A 13,683-nucleotide genomic window follows, 5' to 3' on the forward strand; every position below is an offset into this window, starting at 1 on the left:
AAACATAAAACTTCTTCTTGCCAGTGTTCCTGGAGAATTAAACCAACAAAGGTTCTGAGTCTTCCTTCGACGGGGGTGAATGTTTTGCTGTGGGTTATTTCTCTTTCGGTACAACGATGTGCTGCTATCTCGTACACCACAGGATACTGCGCCATCGACCGGTACGGAGTGGGGATAATGGTGGTGGGAAGGATAAGAAAAACAGGTTTCTGTTCGGTTCTGCTCCCGCTGGATCCTCTGCTGGGATTTTCATTTTAACCACGTATCGGATTGCAGTTGCGGGCCTCCACCGTGCGAGGCCACCATATAAAAACTACCTTTCGCTCCGAAGATTCAATTCCCTGCGTTCACGTACCAAAGCAACTTTTTCACAACTCACCATCGAAAACACTCTTTGTCCGCAGTAAATGATCTGAGTTTCTCGGTGTTGTCTGATCGTCTTTAGCGATACCATTCCGACGCTCCGGCAGAAGTCGTGCGGGCGATTCGCGTGAACTTGAACCCCACTGGAATGTGTGGACATTTCTCCCCCGTAAAGACTTCTGCGCGATTGTACAGGAGCAACATATTATTGATCCTTTCATTTGTTTCGTCACCATTGGAAAATTGGAACAAAGTCTACATTTTATGACTCATCAGACACCTTAGGGCAAAACTGAAATGAATCATTCGTACGAAATAATATCCGATCAGGAACATAAAAACTCAAGAAATATTGGTTGAATCATAACTTCCAAAGAGACACGTCCAGCAGAACAAACCTTTGCAGTTGGTTTGCATGAAAACGAACATAATGCTGAATGATGTTGCAAACAGTTTTTACTTATATTTTTACAGTCCATGATCTTTGATACACCAGGTGTGCAGATGTTACCTGTGCGCTGTGTTGCTATTGTTGGAAGGGATCATTTCTACCTGTACCATCCTTTAACAATACCTGCGAGAACAACAAAAGAATCAAGGATCTCTCACCTACACATGTGCGTGTTTTTTTGGTTAAAAGAATAGGGTTGTATATAGAACATAAGATCGATCCAACAGTTACTACCCAAGGCTTCCATGTTAGATCTCTGCATTGTTTGGTTGCATATGCGTGTATTTGTAGCAGGTGAGGCAGCATGTGTATCTCAAAAGTATCAGGTACCAACAACATAAATGAAATAATACAAGCAAATCAGAAAATTGGGCGAAAATAAATGATTTCGATGATCGCATCTGATGTACGTACCTGTACGTATCAATAAGCAAAAAGATATTCTCAATTGACATATCTAGGGTCATTTGACGCTCGGGGAGTTAAAATTTGGAAGAGAATGTAACCGTAGTACTGACCATCGGTCGAGATTTAATGAAAAAGTGTACTAAAAAGATAATTTGTTATTTTTTAAACACAGCACTGATTAAAGAATATTTTAATATTAATTAAATGTATGGTATTTCGCACGGTCCGATATAACCCATACTTTTAGTGAATTGGTAGCCAACCAAACAGACTTTGCCTGGGACAACAGACAACAGAGTTGCCCGGGAAAAAGCTTTGAGAGAATCATTCTCAAAAACGTCCTTAAATACAAATAACAGTGCACGCAATAATTTCATCTGCCATCAGCCATATTGGCAGGCTTTCGGCCAATTATTTTAATTACCAAAGAACAAATTAGTAGACTAACAAAAACTATAAAAACCTTACGCGAGCTTAAAAAATCTACGGGATTTGTTATGCTAGATCTAGAGAAAGCTTTTGATATAGTTTGGCACCAAGGACGCGTACATAAACTCATACGCTTCATTTTTCCCTCGAATATTATATTAATTATACAGTCATATTTATCCAACCGCAATTGTTTTGGTCAATTGCACTCAACTAAATCCTTGGGAGGCTTGCCTCAAGGCAGCGTATTATCATCCGTCCATTTAAACGTTTACACGAGTGATCTACCCAAAACGAAGCCCGTAATAAAAACTGTTTTGCTGATGATTTTGCTGTGAGTTGTTCAGACAAAGATCGAAACATAATTATCAAAAATTTCAATGACGAAATTAAGAAATCGAAATTAAGAAAAAATCTTTGCACAAACTGGAAATCAATCAAAACAAATCTGAAGCCATATACTTCATCCGGTGTAAGAGTACCAAAAATCTTCCAGATCGCATGCTTGAGATAGCTGATTTGGATATTGCTTGGAAAGCTGATGTTAAATATCTTGGTATATTTATAGACAAAAGGTTAACGGTTCAATAATTGTTCATACGCGGTTAATAATTAAGAGCTGAAAATTAAGCATGAAAAACTAAGTAATGCTGTATAGTACAGTAATTAGACCAGCAATACTTCATTCAGCGCCGGAGTGTTCACAAATACAAATTATTAATTTTCCAGAACAAAATATTAAAAAGAATACTAAACCTCCACCCATAGTATAGTACATATTAAATTCACAGGATGACCGGAATGCTTAAAGTAAGAGAGTTCCTCCAAAAATGTAGAACTCCACGGTGCCCTTAGAGGTGTTCAATAGGATTACGAACTTGGGTTGTATGCTAGTTATAAGTTGAATTTAAACAGAAGAGGTGTTTACCAATTTTTCCTTGTTCACACCACCATATTTCTGTAGAAATTATATCAAAATTTCGTAATGCGGACGAAACTCCAACATATTGAGGTAAGGTCCAAAAAGCGGTAAAATTGTAAAACAAACACTATCAATAAATATGTGCTACTACTACAACTACTATTATTAGTTTATTGGTAGCGGCACCGGTCTTTACACGGCAGGACCGCTAAAAACCCCATCCGGATTAATCCCCCGTAGCAAGAACTGATTTTTCGGCTACGTGGTAAAATCACCGACTTTAAAGCACTAAACTTAATTAAATCTCGTCGAGTAAAACATTTTTAGAAATTGATTTCAATGATTTTCTATATTTTCTTCCCCAGCACCACAACCATGCGAATGGTCTTCGGTTGCATAATAAAACACAGCAGGACGCAGCATTCGAGATTGTCCGTACTTTGCAATCGATTGAACGCTTAAACCTATGCTAGCAAACGAATTGCAGCAATCACCGTGGTGATGGAATTTGAGGTTTGCAATCAAAACGGCTGCTGTGGTAATTCTGCATCGTCGCAATGCATGGATCCATTAGCTTGTATGTATACCTATGTCAATGGTTATTTCCATGCAAATGGTTCTTAGAACCACTAAGGATATCGGCGGATTACTGACCCGTCAGCGATCAGAGAAAGCAAAAAACGTTTAAAGCTATCCCCACAGCACGGCTTATATTGCTTGTGCGACAAGATATTTCATAGGACGCGACAACAAGCTTGTCCAATTTGCCAAAGGAATGGTTTGAGCAGTCGCAACAAACGCAGCGCCGCATCACACGTTATACGGAACCAGGCAACAAGGAACCGCAACGATTAAACGTGAGTCATGGTAGGTGAAAGAGGTGAGCTTCGGACGCTGACCGCACCTTTGCTACTTTCCGAGCGAGCAACGATCACTAGCCTTGCGTCTTTTTTGCAAAGTGCTCTGGCAACAGATCGTTCAACCAGGGGCCCGACTCTACAACTCGATTTCCCGTTTCTTCTCCACGGTGCTGGCCAAACCATTCTAGCGATAGTGTAACCGGGATGGATTGCCAACACTATGCCAGGAGGAACGACGCCGGGCGAATGTCATGTTTGAGCAGCACCTAAATGGCCATGCGACCGGAAAAAATCTCCACAATCCGAAGAACGATTTCCCTGCGGTTGAGAGGTCTAGGAGCTGTTGCTGGCTCATCCGTCTCTGCGTGAGATTCGATTTGCTTCTTATACATGTCATCCTGTTTGAGGAATGAACCAAGAACTTAGTGGAGGCTGTTAGCCTGTTCCGTTGCTGGATGCTGGGTGGACCATTGCTCGGATGCGCGAAGAGACTTTTGCTCGCTTAATGAGGTTTTTTGTGTAACCTTACATTATACGGCTAGGCTACGGGCCAAGTTCAACCATCAACAACAAAGGAATCGGATGGTAGGAAAGCGACTGGGCGAATGAAACGAGATAAATAGCGTGCCCGGTCCGTGCCTAGGAATACGATTACGTTGCGAAGAAAATCATCAGTTTGCTTCATTCTATACGTTTGTTATTTGTGGGGGGGTTGGGCGTTCCTCACACGGAGAAGAACACGCCGGAATCTGTGAGATCTTGAGCAAAGTCATAAGTTGTAGTAATAACGAATGGAATTAAGGTGTGCTATGTCGGGGAACTGATCATTTGAATCAAATCACATTCGTTCTAACACCACGAATATTCTGCCTCTTCTTCTGCTTCTATACCCCGAAAGACTTGAACTGCTATGGCTAAACTAAAGATGTTCGTGATTTCAGTCGTTTTTATGGAATACGATTTTATCCAATCAAAAACCACATTACTGACCCAGTAAAATTGCACCGAATAGTAATACAGCCTGGCAGATTATTTACTCTGGTGTTATACTAAACTCTGCCATTTAAGCCATTGGCACATGCTTTAAAATTATTTACCATCAAACTGAGAGCTTACAATACGTCGCTTTCGAAAGCCAGTGCCTAACAAAATTTAAAACATCTTTGATTCCTACCAGCACATACTTCGACAAACGATGCCCAGAACTCTCAAACTGGTTGTTTTAGAAAGTCGATCCAAAGCGAGTCCCACCGGGTAGCCATATCGAAGATGAAAGGGGAAAGAACTTATGGAGTTTTTTTTTTGTTCTTCGCCTCGTTCAACAACAATCGTTCAAGACACATGGTGCCGGTTGGTCAGCCTGTCACTAGCCGGCCAGGCGGATATGTGTACGCTCGAAGGGTATTTCGCTCGCCATTCCTGCACGTTGCTGCTGTGGATATGCTTTCGTGCCGTGTCAGTGAAAGAGAATGGTTCTGAAAACGAAGTTCATAAAACTTTCCTGAAGCAAGAATGGATGCTGCTGCTCTTACTGGATGTGGCCGGTGGGCAAGCAAAAGGTGAGTTTTTACTTTCCATTCTATTTCCATTCCTGTTTTACGTTTTATTTTTCGTTATGTTGATGCTACGTCGCCACAGGCCGTCGCCACTGCCTTCCAACCAGCATCATCTGCCTTCCTGTCTAATACTCGATTAAAATCGTTTGGAAAAGGTATAAAGGAAACGTTCATCGTAAGAGGAAGGCACAACGTATTGGGAAAAGGAAGAAGAACATCCAAATTGATGCAAGCAGCTAAAGAACCAAATTAAGAACCCAGACACGACTGATTTGAGCAAGATTCGAAAAGAACGAGAAACAAAGACCTGCACACGAATACGGTTGGCCCACGTGCGTTAGACAGGGACACAGTGTGGCAGCAAAGGAAAACATGAAGATCGTATAATTTCCTTTCGCTGGAATTATTGCCGGACCATCATCTCGACGCACTGCACAAAAGTTGGGCAGAATTCGGATACGTAGGCATCACCACGTACGTGTGGTGTTCTTTCGCTTCACCTTCATCATACCGATTGTATTCTTTGTTGCTCGATTATGATCATTAGTGTTTTGTATGAGAAGCTAATTTTCATAAGCTAGCAAAAGGCGTTTTGCTGAATTTTGCTCCGAAATCATAACTTTTAAAGCTTCGGGCGCAACGCGGTAGAAACCCCGAGACAACACGTTACTGCAGATGCAGCAAAGATTTTCAAATTGGTACATTTCGATCTTTAAATGTTAAAAACTCTCCGTAAACTCCGTGCTTCGTAAACTGGTTGTTTGTATTCAAACAAACAGAAAAGGGTGGGGAACATTAGAGGTTTAACTTTGTGATAATTTATCCTCATTGTGATACCATACCTTTTCTGCAGTTTTGAATTAAATAATGTTGCGTCATTACCTGGAACGAAAAGATAAGACACATATGGTTAAATTAATGTCCAATTAATGATTTGCGTACATTTATTCCTGTTGAGTCTAGAGCAATAGACTTTGGTGATATGAAAAAGAGGTTTTATAAACCCAAAGTGAATTAGAACACAAGATAGCAGGCTATTCTTTGCGAACCCCTGAAAATCATTATTTACAGGGAAAAAAGCCATGAACCGGTGTGCATGGCGAAATATTTACATGATTGTTGTGAACAACAAACAAGAAGTGCGAGAATGGCAACATGAATCGATTATGTAGGCAGTTTCAACAAACCCATTTTAGTTGGTGGCAGTGTAACAGCTGTAAACGATTTGTTCATCTGTTTCCAACATAAAAGTGTAGCTTTATCGATAATTACGGTATGATATTTTTTCCGTTCATTTGACTATGTTCATCTAGGACCAAGTAAATATTTTCAACGAGATATTTGCCTTAGTCCGCTCAACGTCATAATCATTCGAAGTTTACTTTTACCATTACCATCTCGTAGGTATTGTACAAGCTAAATATTCGTTTCATTTCATGCATGTCAGCGAATAGACACATACATGATGGATGTGCAGCAAAAGTGAACAAATAACCAAGTGTTGGACCTGGTAGAAAAACAACTATTCCCACTGAACTTGAACTGCTTTATCTCTGCAAATGGTACCAAATGTTCTGCACACTGGTTGCAGTGTATCTCGCTAGAACTCCAAGAGGTCCTTACAATGTATACAATATGCTACAAAAAAGAACAAGAAAAGAGAGACACGGCATATCCCTCCTGTGAGAAACTACGCAAAAGGAACCTAGAACATCGGGCAATGCAGAACAGCTGTTCTACAGCTGAATGTGCGTCTTGGAAAACTTGTTTCTTCGCTGGCAGGATCCATTTGCCGTTTTGCCGCTACCAATGTGGGACAAGTTTTCGAGTGTTGGTAAAATAATTTCTCCTGCCAGCTCATTAGAGAAGCCTCGAAATGGTAGTACCTACACAACAGGGTATGTGAGCGGCACAATCCTGACGAAAGGCTCCGGATGTCGATTAAGCTACCCATAAGACCTACCATCAGCCACAGACAGGACTGAAACCCGAAACGAAATTCTGGGCACAATGGGGATTCATGCCCAAAAAAAAAAAAGAAAGGAAGAAGCAGACTAAAGCAACAACACAAAAAGGAAGACCCTTGTATGCTGAGTTTCCTTCTGGCCCTCTACCCGATATCGATATTTTTTGAAAGGAGAAACGAAATGGATGTTACACAGGAGTAAAAAATCCATTTAGCTCCCAGGCGGTAGTGGTTCTTGCTAGGAACAGCACAAACCTAGAAACCTAGCGTACCAATGTAGAGAACTACGGAGAAATCGAAGAGATTCCCAATCCAGGAATAGAGCGCATCAAGAAAATGCTTAACAGTACCGAAAAAAGAGAATGGAAGAAAAACTAAGGCCACATGAAAAGCATGGCAATGTAAATAAAAAATAAATCATGGCCAAGCAGAACAACATTCGGGGCGTTGAGCGGTGCCGCGGATAGGAGGACGAGTATGTTTAGAAGCAAAGATCGTACGTTAACACGCTTCCACGTTGGTTGTGTGAGTGCAGCATTATGCCGTACAAGCTATGTTGTTGATTGCCCTGATGTTGGTCCGATGGTTTGTTTCCTCGTTGCTTAATTTGTCGCAGCCAGCAAGTGCCGAACAAGAAAGGGCCGAATGCTGCAGCAAAACGTGGCAACGTTGCGTCTGGAAATAGAAAGGATCTCTTTTCCCCGGCATCGTACACAAATGCGGACGCCCGGTCGTACGAAGCGGTGCCACAAAAGGAAGTGCTGAAAATTACAGCCAATGCACCAGGCGATCCGTTCTGTTCTGGCCCCGGCACAAAAGAGAGTCAGTTATTATGCGTAATTGTGTGTGTGTTCGAGAGAGCGAGAGAGAAAGAAAGAGAGAACGAGTGAGAGCGAGAACTGGTAAAATGCATTGGATTGCATTTGCTCGTGATTGCTGGTCGCGACCGAGCACATGTGCATCGCACGATTGAATGGAGCACGCGAAACAAAACAAGGACCGTCCGTCCGTGAGAGCACTACAAAATGGATGAGAATTTTGCGCGATCCATGCACGGGTGCTGCAGTTCCAGCTCGCCTTTAATTGATCATGCTACAGATGTACTTTTTCACTCGTCTGAGAGTGTGGCGATGCCGATTCTACGTAGAATCGCCGGGACATCGAATCAACCGCTGCACATTGAGTTAAGGGAAGATTCCATTTAGAATGCATCTTCTGCCTTCGCTCAGTGTTGCCCTTTTGCCAGTGTTCCGCCTGCTGGTGGGACGATGATGATCATATTTGTGAAGCGGTAACGAATGCGATTATGTTCTGCCAATGCCCATGTTTGCATTGCAGCATCTCCTTGCTGCGATGCAGAAACTGGGCACCGACGTGGCAACGTTGCGTGTTGCTTTGCGTGAGTTTACACACACACACATGCGTACAAGCACACGGACACGCTTACACACACTTCCACCAAACTACTGCTCCCGTTTGGTGTTTGGCAAACACAACACAGTACAGCATTAGAGCCAGCATCCTGAGCATAATTCAATAAAATACATCCTCAACTAGGGTAGAAGCATGTGGCCTGTGAGTGCACACAGTGAGCAGCCACAGATGTTTGTATGTGTTCTGGCAAGGTGGGAAATGCTTGCTTCTCTGTTATAACAGTTGTTCGAATCGCGTACTGCAAGGATCCTTTATGCCACGGTGCATTAATTCTAACCCTGTACATAGGGTTCAATCTTTCACAATCATTCTCGATGTGCGATACGCACACCAGTACTACTGGCGTTGAGTAGAAGGAAATGTGAGCGTAATTTTCTACTTCTTGTAATGGTACACTCAGGTCAAAGAGCAAGCCATCATTAGAAATGGGCGGACGACCTTGCTGATACGTTGCCACGGAAGTTCAATTTCGTAGTGCAGATGAACTGGTTTCTGAAGATGAAGATTGTACCCATTTATCTGGTACAAATGATGATTCTTACTGGATAAAATCAAGTAAGAAAAGTTCGAATTTTTGACTTTATATTCTTACATGGCTATATTTCTCAAATTTTTAATTTGTTGCTAGAAATATTAAGCAAACAGTGAACGTTTTGATTAAGCTGTTGCGGTAGATTCCACAATACAAAAAAGATCGCAAACATTTTGTCCTCATAAAAAAAGGAAGCTGACTAATAGTTTGCCACACACATTAACGACCGAACCTTGTCGGCGTATATCTTAAAAGAGTCTCGCGGTTAAAAACTGTCTCGCTGTGTGGCGAGATCCCATGGAGGATATTTGCCGTGGGACGGTATAAGAGTATCACACACAAAAAAAGGTTGCATTTTATGAGGAAGGGTTATTTTTTGTGGGCGAGATTTCAAGGAATATACAGTTCGCTAATTCGCGACAGACTACGCAACGTGTTCTGGAAACATGTGCTCGCAAAAACCATACACCAACAGGGCCAGTGTGAGTTGCTGCCAATTTGGTAGACAAAAAAGACATCAATCTCAAGCACGAAAACTTAACTATTGCAGGCAACGTCGTTCGTTTAAGCGCCAAAGGTTCGTCTCTAACTGGAAATTCGGCCCGAAGGATGGGAGAAATCGAGGTCGAAAAATCCCATCGAAGCGGACAAAAAATAAAAATCTCATTCAAACGAACTCACGGACCTTCACTGGGAACGTTGGATGGAGTGTTTTTTTTTTTGCTGCTTGGCGGAAGCCCAAGGACGTAATCGATCGTTGTAGCGGTTGTGATGACTGTGTGCTATGAGTGTTTGATCACTTGACGACGGTTCTGTCTGTTGCTGACCGGACGTGGGGCAGATTTTTGCACACCACGGTCACATATCTGCGATTCTCACAAAAAACACAAACAAGTGACATAACGCTATCCAGCGCCATTGGTTGATGGTTGTGGAGATGTCACTAATGGTTTTCGCTGTTTTGGACCACTCTACCAGTAATATTTTCAGCAATCTGATACAAAGGAAAGGAATAAGCTGGCCGGACAACGAACTGTGTTGAACTCGAGAAGAACGAACACGGCAACACTAGCTCAGTGAAGGGATCCTTGTCCCTGTTCTCGTCTGTTGGCCTAGGAACGAGTGGGGAACGTTCACGCAAATTTGTGGTATAATTAAAATGACTTTCTTTGCTCGTACATTGGCTTCGTCTGAAGCAGATGCGGGGCTACAAAAACGCGATATGCTTCAGCGGGTAACGTTACCATAATGGCGGTTAATTAGTCATTGCAAACAACGTGCCACAGACAACAAGGAAGCGGACGAAGCAATTCGCAGAGTGCACCGTTGTCAACAGCGTCATCATTGACACCATCCACCATAATGTCTCAACACACCCAACCACACATGAGGTCGTACGCAATGTTGATAAACGTGTTTGAGGGGGCGCACCCACAAATATACAAACAGTACCACCACACTCCCATGAAGATGCGCTTATTGGTTGGTATTATCAAGCAGCTACGGAATCGTGTATATCGACATCAGGCACACGGACACCACTCCGGCCAGAGCACACAGTCGAAGGATATCCCAAGTCTGGGACCAAAGACAAAGACTCGCAAAAAGTGTGTGGCCTCCAACTGATCCACGCTCTCGAAACAACGATGTCTTTGTCATCGATCCAAGCAAAAAACAAATGTTTGAAGTCGGCTGATTGAGAGAAAGAAACATAGTAATTCAATCGAGAAACAAAGATTAATGTATTAATTGTACGAGTTAGCAAACAAATTGTACATCTTTTACAAGACATTGCTTTAACTACTGCTTGTACAGAATGCGAGCAAAAGGTCTTCAATTGTATTGATTGAAACATGCATGCTTCTTGTAGTTGTATTCATAAAGTGTGTTGTATTTGCATGCACATTCACGGATTGATTATGAATGCCATAACCCATGAAATATTAAGACTTAAAATGAGCATCGTTTAGTTTTTACAACGCTACAAACTCCTCACAACAAGAGTTGAGAGTACAGCATTGTTCCTAATCACAGCCTTACAACGGGTGTTCGTCTTAAAATAACAGATTGATTCTATTACTTCGCATCTTTGCGCTAACAGCGTACATGTGCACGAGCAGCTCTAAAAGACCAAATTGAAGCTTCACTACCCACCAACTGAACAGATTTCTTTGAAGAGGTCTACACTGGAAGCTGTTGCCGGTGATCGACGTCACCGTATTCTTCGAAACGCATCCACTGGAGCTGAACAGCACAGAATGTTAAGGCTGGAATCGGAGAGGCACCGAGAGGAACCAAAACATAAACACAAGCACAAGTAACAATTTTGGATGATAAAAATAAGCATGTTTATTAATAAAATCCTGTGTCTCCGGACGTTCTTGGGATACGGATTATTTTTCTTTCATTTCTCTCGTGTCGACACAAACGAACCACCCAGAAAGGTTGTTGTGTTTTTTTTACCCGTTCATAAAAAGATAGCCTACGGCGCCTTTCCCGCCCGGAGATTATCCTCCCACCTTGCCATGGTGGCGCGGTATTGTAGCACATATTTTCGGAGCGCAGGTTCAAAAGCGGACACATGTGTAGTTGCATGTGCAGCAATGTGTAGTATTTCTCACCTTTTTATGTTTTATTAACACTCTTTATCCGTTGGATACTAGCATGAACCTAAAGATGCATTCCACCGGTGATTGTCCATGCTTCCTACCTACGAAAGTAGCTGCATGTAGGCTGGCCTGTATGGCTTGGAAGAAATATCTTTCAAATGGAAAGATTTCTTTTTGTTCCGCAGAATCATTTGAGAACGAAACAAGACAGCAGGAATCCAACAGTGTGATGATGGTTGTTTGTTTACATATTCTTACGGTCATAAGCTGTAAGCAGGGTTCAAATCTGGTTGCGTCCTCCCTCAGCGAAAACCTTGGGGGACACTTCTAAATGAAGGTACACACATGAGAAGCTTTCAATTTACGGGAACACAGCACAGGGGAATATGGTGAACGCGAGGAAGCCCTGAAGAAAAGGGCATGGGACAGAAATCTTTCAGGAACGATGGTCGCAAGGAAAAGAGCAGTTGATGAAAGGAGTGACTAAGCACAACAGCACGAGGGGGTTTCAGAAAGAGAGAAGCCTAGATTAGACTAACGAAGCAATAGCACAAAAAAGGATAGAAAAAGGATGAAAATAGCTCCACCGGCGAGCGAGGATGGCGTGCGCGACTTCAGCTCTTTGTTGATCGCGTGAAGAATATTGAGCATTTGAGTGAAGGCTGATTAGTTCAAGCCCCTTTCGTGGCCGGGCGCGTTTCCTCCTGAAGCCTTTCCGGCCAATCCTGAAGCCCGCGGGAACCAGTTCCATAGCCAGCCGCGCGCATAGTCGTTTGGCTTTCGCTACGAGCGCCAGATTTATGACGCTCGTCGTACCAACCGTCGCCTGTGCTTTGAGGTTAAAAAATGAAAGAAAACAAAACCGGTTTCTAACCGGCATGCGTCGACCGTCGACCCATCCCGAACCACCACTACCTGATCTACCACCGTCGGTGGAAAGCTCGTAGAATACGTTCTGGCGGAGGTAGCACCGTGGCGTTGAGGTTAAGTTCTTCCAACTGAAAGCTGTGTGCTGCATTCCTGCCACAATCGAGCCGTGTGTGCTTACGATTCGTTCGTGTCTCGCTGGTTTGGTCACAAACCCCAAAACCGGATTCTTTACGGCCCCTCATGTCTTCTGTTTATCTACAGCACAGGCTCAGCCACACGCGCAGCAGACACACTCCGCGCACCTCACAAGAACGCCAACGGATTGTACAGAAGGAAAGGACAGCAGCACGATTAGCTGCGAGAGTGAGAAGTGAGAAAAAGGGGAACAGAACGTACGAGCCGAATGAACCAAATTGGTCCGCGGAGGTAAATGTGCCCTGTTCCCGGGAACCAGAAGTGTCAGAAGTTAGCCAAGTTTAACGTCTGTTCCGATTGTCGTCAATAACTGGTTCCAGGGTGCCAGATTTTGGGCCCGAAACGGTGTCACTCGACAGAGTGGGAGGAAAAATTTAACAAATGCTGCAAATATGGACCTTAAACCGTCCGAAAAAAGTGCAATCTGAAACAGATTCCGTTCGGCAACTATTGAGACTACAGCGCACCAACAACAGAAGAGGAGGAGGGCAAGCTTTGAGTCAAACTTAAAAGAATGAGATAGAATTGGAAATTGGAAAACGGAACGAGAAGGGAAGGGGAGTGTGCGATCGATTCCTGGGATGCTGGAGAAACACGAAGAAGTTTAACCCGTACTGAGGAGACCCGCCTCCATAGGCACACCGCCGTTCCCGCATATCCCAGGCCAACAGTAGATCTTATGGTGTCAGTGAACTTGTTCCATCAGTTCGATGCTGCGCCGAAGCGAGGAGATGATGGTGTTCGGAGGGGCGGGACGGGAGAATAGGTTCTCTGCAACGCAGATTGATCTTAGCTTGCGCTTGATTGCTGCCCTATCCGGCTCTATTTGTAGCCTCACGCGTTCGCGCTGGCAAAATCCCAAACATGGATGTGAAGTTCTATCTGTGCCATGATGTTCTGCAAAGCCCGGTGGGAAGCTGATCGCGAACGACGAGTTCGACGATATGTTCTCGGTTCGACTTCGTGATGCGCTCGCAGCTAGCTACCCACACACAAACGCACATACCCGGTTTGCCCTCCAGATCGTGGACATGATTGTGGGGAACCTCAAGTGCCATCGCACGATCCAGTTTCCAAACTGGTGTGTC

Source organism: Anopheles moucheti, chromosome 3 (assembly GCF_943734755.1).
Source record: "Anopheles moucheti chromosome 3, idAnoMoucSN_F20_07, whole genome shotgun sequence".
Lineage (NCBI taxonomy): Eukaryota > Metazoa > Arthropoda > Insecta > Diptera > Culicidae > Anopheles > Anopheles moucheti.